A 6,738-nucleotide genomic window follows, 5' to 3' on the forward strand; every position below is an offset into this window, starting at 1 on the left:
TCTTAGTGTTTTCTTTCTTGAGATAAGATCATAATGTTTTAGGTAATTAATATATTTCAAAGAATTAAATATAAAGTTTATATAACTAAATTCAATATAAAATTAATGAAGAAATAATTCTGCCTCAACCAGATGAGGAAATCATTTTGTTAATTAGCATATTTACTGCTGCAATGAAAACAAAGCAGAATATAGGAATTCAAAAGGACTACTACTTTGAAATGAAACTGACCCTCTCTGAATTCAGAATGAATTTCAATTATGCTTAGAAGCCTAGCTTGTCAATTGCATTTTCCTTGCTTTCCAAAATCACAATTTATTCCAAATAACCAAATTAGGATATGGATGATGGCTATTTAAATGTGCATATGATGTCTTTCTTAGCATAAGTAAAAGATGCCTAAACACATTGATTATTTAGAATTTTTTTGATGAATTCATCTTTATTTGGTAACAGCAAGTTACAAGCAGCTGTTAGATTCTTTTTGTGACTGGAAAGAAATATGTTGTTAGGTTGTCTTCGTATATAACGTTCAAATAATTTTCCCTTTGCTATTATCCTTTACCAAACAACTAATTTAGGATAGCCAGGACTGAAATAGAGAATAGTTCATTCAAAAAGGCCAAAAAAAAAAGGGGGGACATATAATCAGCTCACCTGGGTAAAGCCTTCATAAATTGCTCAGCTTTTCAGGAGACATGGATAAAATGCAAATCTGTATTTTGAAAGGCAGCAAAATGAAATAAAGATTTGAGCACCTTGTCTTGTTCTACTTTGGATTTATCTGGGTTCTCTAAATCCAAAATCTGATAAGTATACATAATCTTACCCAGTGTCAGGGATGATCTACCATCCTTTTATCAGTCTATTATTATCTCTTTACCATTCCTAGCAGTCTGTTTATTTTTCAAATCTATTTTTAGTGAACAATGGTGCTTTGTGTGCTTCTGTGGCTTAGGAGCTTCGATAAGGTCATATATGAAACACAGGCAATAAGATCACTGGGTGTGGATGAAGTGGAAGAAACTCAGACAACTATAAAAACTTAAATGATCTAATGTGGCTATTTCTACTGGTTGGGTTAATCATCAGGTAATTTATATTTGTGTTGAAGGTACAGAGACAAAAATACAGCTTATGGTGTGGTGGGAAGAGTTGTAGACTTCGATTCAGAAGATTTAAATTTGACTCCCATTTTCAGATCTTACGTTGATCTTGACTTCTCTTAGACTCAATGTGCTTATGTGTAAAACTGGGATAAGTAATATTGGCTTTGACTTAGAATTTTTGAAATCCCATGAAATATGTAAATGAAAATACGGTTTAGAGGTATAGTTTGGAATCTATAAATAAATGAAATGTTATTTTTATTTAAACTAATAGCATATGAGATTGCCCATAAATTATTCAGATAATCCTTAATGAATGTTATTAATGCACAATAAAAATTCAGAAGATGTGTCTGTGACTCTTCGCAAGGACAAAGATTATGGTATAAATCTGATTTTATCCCTTGTCTAAAGGGGGATCTTCTTGAAGAGTTTTAAGTAAGGGAAAGACTAGATCAGATTTTCCCCTTAGAAAGATCTCTTTGCCTACATGAAGAATAGATTGGGAGTAAAATTGGAGGTGAGGAGACCAATTAGGTAACTGCTAGTTTGGATATATTCTGTCCCACCAAAAGCCATATTCTTTAATGCAGTCTTGTGGGCACAGACGTATTGGTGTTGATTAGTTTGGAATCTTTGGATTAGGTTGTTTCCATGGAGATGTGACCCACCCAACTGTGGGTAATAACTCTGATTAGATCATTTCCATGGGGGTGTGGCCCTGCCCATACAGCCTGGGCATTGATTAGTTTAGTAGAGCATTATATAAGATCTCAGAAAGAAGGAGCTGGCTGCTTCAACTTAGAGAGACATTTTTTTTTTAAATTAAATTCAGGTTTATTGAAATACATTCACACACCATACAATGATCCATGGTATACAATCCACTGTCCACAGTATGATAACATAGTTATGCGTTCATCACCACAATCTATCTCTGAACATTTTCTTTACATCAGAAAGAACCAGAACAAGAATAAAAAATAAAAGTGAAAAAAGAACACCCAAATCATCCCCCCATCCCACCCCATTTGTCCTTTAGTTTTTATCCCCATTTTTCTACTCATCCATACACTAGATAAAGGGGGTGTGATCCACAAGGTCTTCACAATCACACTGTCACCCCTTGTAATCTACATTATAATATAATTGTCTTCAGGAGTCCAGACTGCTGGGTTGGAGTTTGGTAGTTTCAGGTATTTACTTCTAGCTATTCCAATACATTAGAACCTAAGAGGTGTTATCTATATAGTGCATAAGAATGTCCACCAGAGTGACCTCTTGACTCCATTTGAAATCTCTCAGCCACTGAAACTATTTCGTCTCATTCTGCATCCCCCTTTTGGTCAAGAAGATACTCTCAGTCCCACGATGCCAGGTCCACATTCATCCCTGGGAGTCATATTCTGCATTGCCAGGGAGATTTACACCCCTGGGAGTCGGGTCCCACGTAGGGGGGAGGGCAGCGAGTTCACCTGTCGAGATGGCTCAGTTAGAGAGAGAGAGGGCCACATCTGAGCAACAAAGAGGTCCTCAGGGGGAGACTCTTAGGCACCATTACATGCAAGTTTAGACTCTTCTTTGTGGTAATGAGCTTCATAAGGGCAAGTCCCATGCTCGAGGGCTCAGCACATCAAACCGCCAGTCCCAATGTTTGTGACAACATCAACACCAGTCCAGGTGAGGATGTCCAACACATCTGCATCTTCCCCAAGATCCTCGGGGCTGGGGAGGGGGAGGCTGTAAATATATTTTTTATTATCTGCCCAAATTATAGAGAGACATTTTGAAAACGGACATTGAAAGCAGACTTTCGCTTCGGAGAAGCTAAGAGAGGACAAACACTCCAAAAGCAATATTTTGAAGAACACACAGGAGCTGAGAGAGGAGCTGGAACACAACCTGGGATCAGTAGATGCAACAGATGCTAGTCACGTGCCTTCCCAGCTAACAGAGGTTTACCGGACGCCATTGGCCTTCCGTCGGTGAAGGTATACTTGTGTTGAAACCTTAATTTGGACATTTTCATGGCCTACAGACTGTAAATTTGTAACCAAATAACCCCCTTTTTAAAAGCCAATCCATTTCTGGTGTTTTGCAAAATGGCAGCATTAGCAAACTGGAACAGTAACTGATGTAGAAACCCTGGTGAGTGGCTTGAAGTAGGATGGTGAAGAGAAAGAGAGAAGGAGGGAGTCAGAGAAAAGGAAAAAGGGAGGGAGGGGGAGGAAGAGTGAGAGTGAGAGTGCGCGTGCGCGCCAGTGAGATACTTACTGAGAAGTAAAAGTGAATAGGATTTTGAGATTGGCTGTGAAATGGGTTGGGGTGAGGGATAAAGTGGACAAGTTAAGGCTAACAATACCCAGAGCTCCATGTTGGGCAAGACTGCTGAAATAGGGATATAGACACAGGACATGCTTGGGAGAAAAGAGAATTTAATTTTAGGCATGTAATATTTGAAGGGCTCTGGGGCAGCCAAGTAGGTAATGTTTAATTGGCAGTTGGAGATAGAGATTTGAGAACAAATGAGTAGTTAAGGCCCTGCAGAAATGTGTAGAGTAATAAGTGTTTACAAGTTCCAACCTGAAAAATCACTAACATTTAAGGGACTGACAGGAAGTGATTTTTTCAATGCAGTGTTAAGAAATTTCTTTAAGATAGTTCTGGTAAGTGGAAGGATGAAAGGGTTTGGGAGTGAGATACTTGGGTTCGAGCCTTGGCTCTCCTGTTAACAATGTGACTGAGAAAGTTATTTACCATCTCTTAACCATCTGTAAAATGGGAATGTAGTTCACAGGGTGAAGTATAAAATGAAATAATAATTAACAGGCTATATATAATCCTTTGTTAATGTTATTAGTATTATAATAAGCTAACCAGGTTATATCTTCTTAGGAGCTTGTTGCAAATAGGAATCCATAAGTAGTTCTTAGAAATACATTGGAAATAACAGATACAAAATAACTTTTAAAATGTCCAAGAATATGAGTTTGAAGAATTAAAAAATTCACAATTTATTAGTACTTATGTTAGACAAATTGTACAAGGAGAATGCACATAATGCATTCATAGTGAAAAATACAACAAAGCTACTTATGTGATAAATATATCATCATAATAGAATGAAAGGTATATTTATTATTTATGAGGGAGTATATGAAGTGGCTGGGAACTAAAAAAAAAGATTGGTATGAAAAATCTAGTGATTTGTACGAAATAAATTACGGGTATTTTTCTAAAATAATCATTATTAGATATCACAGCCCCCTACAGCTATGAAAACTTTTTGGTCCACAAAAATACATGCTTATGTTCTTCTGTTATCCTCAAAAGCCTCTTCCCAGAACCCATGGAGCTCCTATTAGCTTCCCACCCAAAGAAGTTTTCCTACTGAAGTCCTCACTGTGCTGAAAGGAAGACAGTCAGAACCAACAAAGCCCCTGAGTTTTGAATTTGTGCACATCCTTGGAGCAACTTCTCACTGGGGTTCCAAATCCTCCAAATAAACTGGTTGGCAGTAGAGTATTCCAATGTGTTCCATAAACACAAATAAATCCAGCAAAAAAGTAAAATAACTCTTAGCAGTAATGCTGTTGAATAAATGGCATTTTAAATCATTTTTACCCTCACAGATAGAGATGACTTCAGCTCATGTCCGTCTAAAAGCAGTAATAAACAGTTCTAAGGCAATCTTCGCTACTGAGATGCTCAGAACACGACAACGATCCAATAGACTACAATTTCAGCCAAGAGTAAAAGGGGCAGGATAAACTGGAAACAAAAATAAACTTCAAACTAGATCACTAATCCACTTACTCTGTACTAAAGAAGTCAGATAAGAGCTCCATTTTCAATTTCTGCTCTTGGGTGGAGCTTGCATATTAGTAAAAATGAAACCAACTCACAAGTTATGTGATTAAAATGTACTTTATCTATCATGGGTGAGACATGGAGTTTGTTCAAGTATGGTTCCCATGAGATCAGGAATGGAAAGCCAGGCCATTTTTTCATTCTTTATGCTGCAGTTTGTCTGTCTCTTATCATACTTCTAGTTAGAAAAATGTTTCTATTATCATACTTATTTAACTTAAAATCTGTTTTAAAACTTCACAGCAGTTCCCAATATTCTTGAAGGCATCATTATAATGGGAATTGTGAAAAGAAGGTATCCATTGTGTGTACTATGGATTTGTCCACTTAGCAATAAAAGAGAAACAGTATTCTTGAAGGAATAAAAAAAAAAAGTTAAAAGTGATACTTCCACCAAAAGGTTACCCTTCACCAAAAACAGAATGGGAAATTTGCCTGTTACTCCAATTAACATGTTCAAATGCTCATTTAATAGTTAATTTTTTTTTCCCAAACAAGTAAAATAATTCATGCTGTCAAGCTGATGATTTCTCATTTTCCCCGTATCATCTTTATTACTCAAATGACTCTCCTTTTCATCATTTCTACATCAGGCAAATAAACAGAATTAGTGAAAATCTATGGTAAGTTATCATCAACTTTGCATTCTTCCCCAGTATCTTAGGAGGAAAGAGAACAAAGTATAGTGTAGAGAAAAACATCACTTGCAGCCTTTAGTATATCTTCACAAGGAAAACTTTTACAGTTAAATCCTAACCAGTGAGACTCTTTTTGAAGATGCAGTAACATTACCCTGCCTGGGCAAAACATCCACTCCCATTGAGTCAAAGCTCCCCAAGCTCCTTTATCTAGCACCCTGCCCAGTCTGCACTGAATGTCAAACTTGCCTGCTTTCCTTTCCTAGTACTTTACCCAAGGTTCTCATTTTCCTCGACTTAGAACTCTTACGTTTATAGACAGTAACTCCTATTTTTGCACTTTGAATTTAGGTAGCTCTAGATATTTTTCTACTAGAGAAAACTACCCTTCCTAAGCTTAAACATAAATTTCACTGGACACTGACCACCCATACCACAAACACATACAATCAGCCTGATAGCTGGTTCTCAGCCTTAATAAAATTTGCATTGGGGAAATTTTATTCTAAATAAATTATCCATGGATGTTTTATGGAATGTTTTCACCTAATATTTTGCTGTATTCACATAAGCAACAGTTCTGAGTCCAGTAGTCTACTATTATTTGTTATGTGAGATTTAAGGTAGTTTATTCAGCTATTAATGAATGTATACATCTTCTTTCCATCTCATGGTCTTACCTTCTGTTGTTCCATTCTTTCCTGTCTTCACTCAAATTCCTGATTCTTTGAAAATATTTTTCCAAATAAATGACATATGTGGGTTTCTATTCCTTCTTTGTCCTACCATGAACAGTAAACTAGTGAAAATTTAAAAATGCAGAGATTGGAAATATTAGACAAGTAATAAAAATACACACTATACTAGATATATAACTTTAAACCCAAAGATAAAAAATTATTGTGTATGTGTATGTATTTGATCCAAAACTATAAAACTTAAGATCCATATCAAAATTTTAATTCTTCCAAATATGGAAACTTTCTTTTTCAAGACTTTTGTAGTTTTTTCTACATTTCATTAATTCTAATCAAGGAATAATACTTGAAATTTGGCTTCTTCCATTTTCAAAAGAAATTCATGAAAATATATTAAAAACACACACAACACACAAAAGAGA

The sequence above is a fragment of the Choloepus didactylus genome, chromosome 13, assembly GCF_015220235.1.
Source record: "Choloepus didactylus isolate mChoDid1 chromosome 13, mChoDid1.pri, whole genome shotgun sequence".
Lineage (NCBI taxonomy): Eukaryota > Metazoa > Chordata > Mammalia > Pilosa > Megalonychidae > Choloepus > Choloepus didactylus.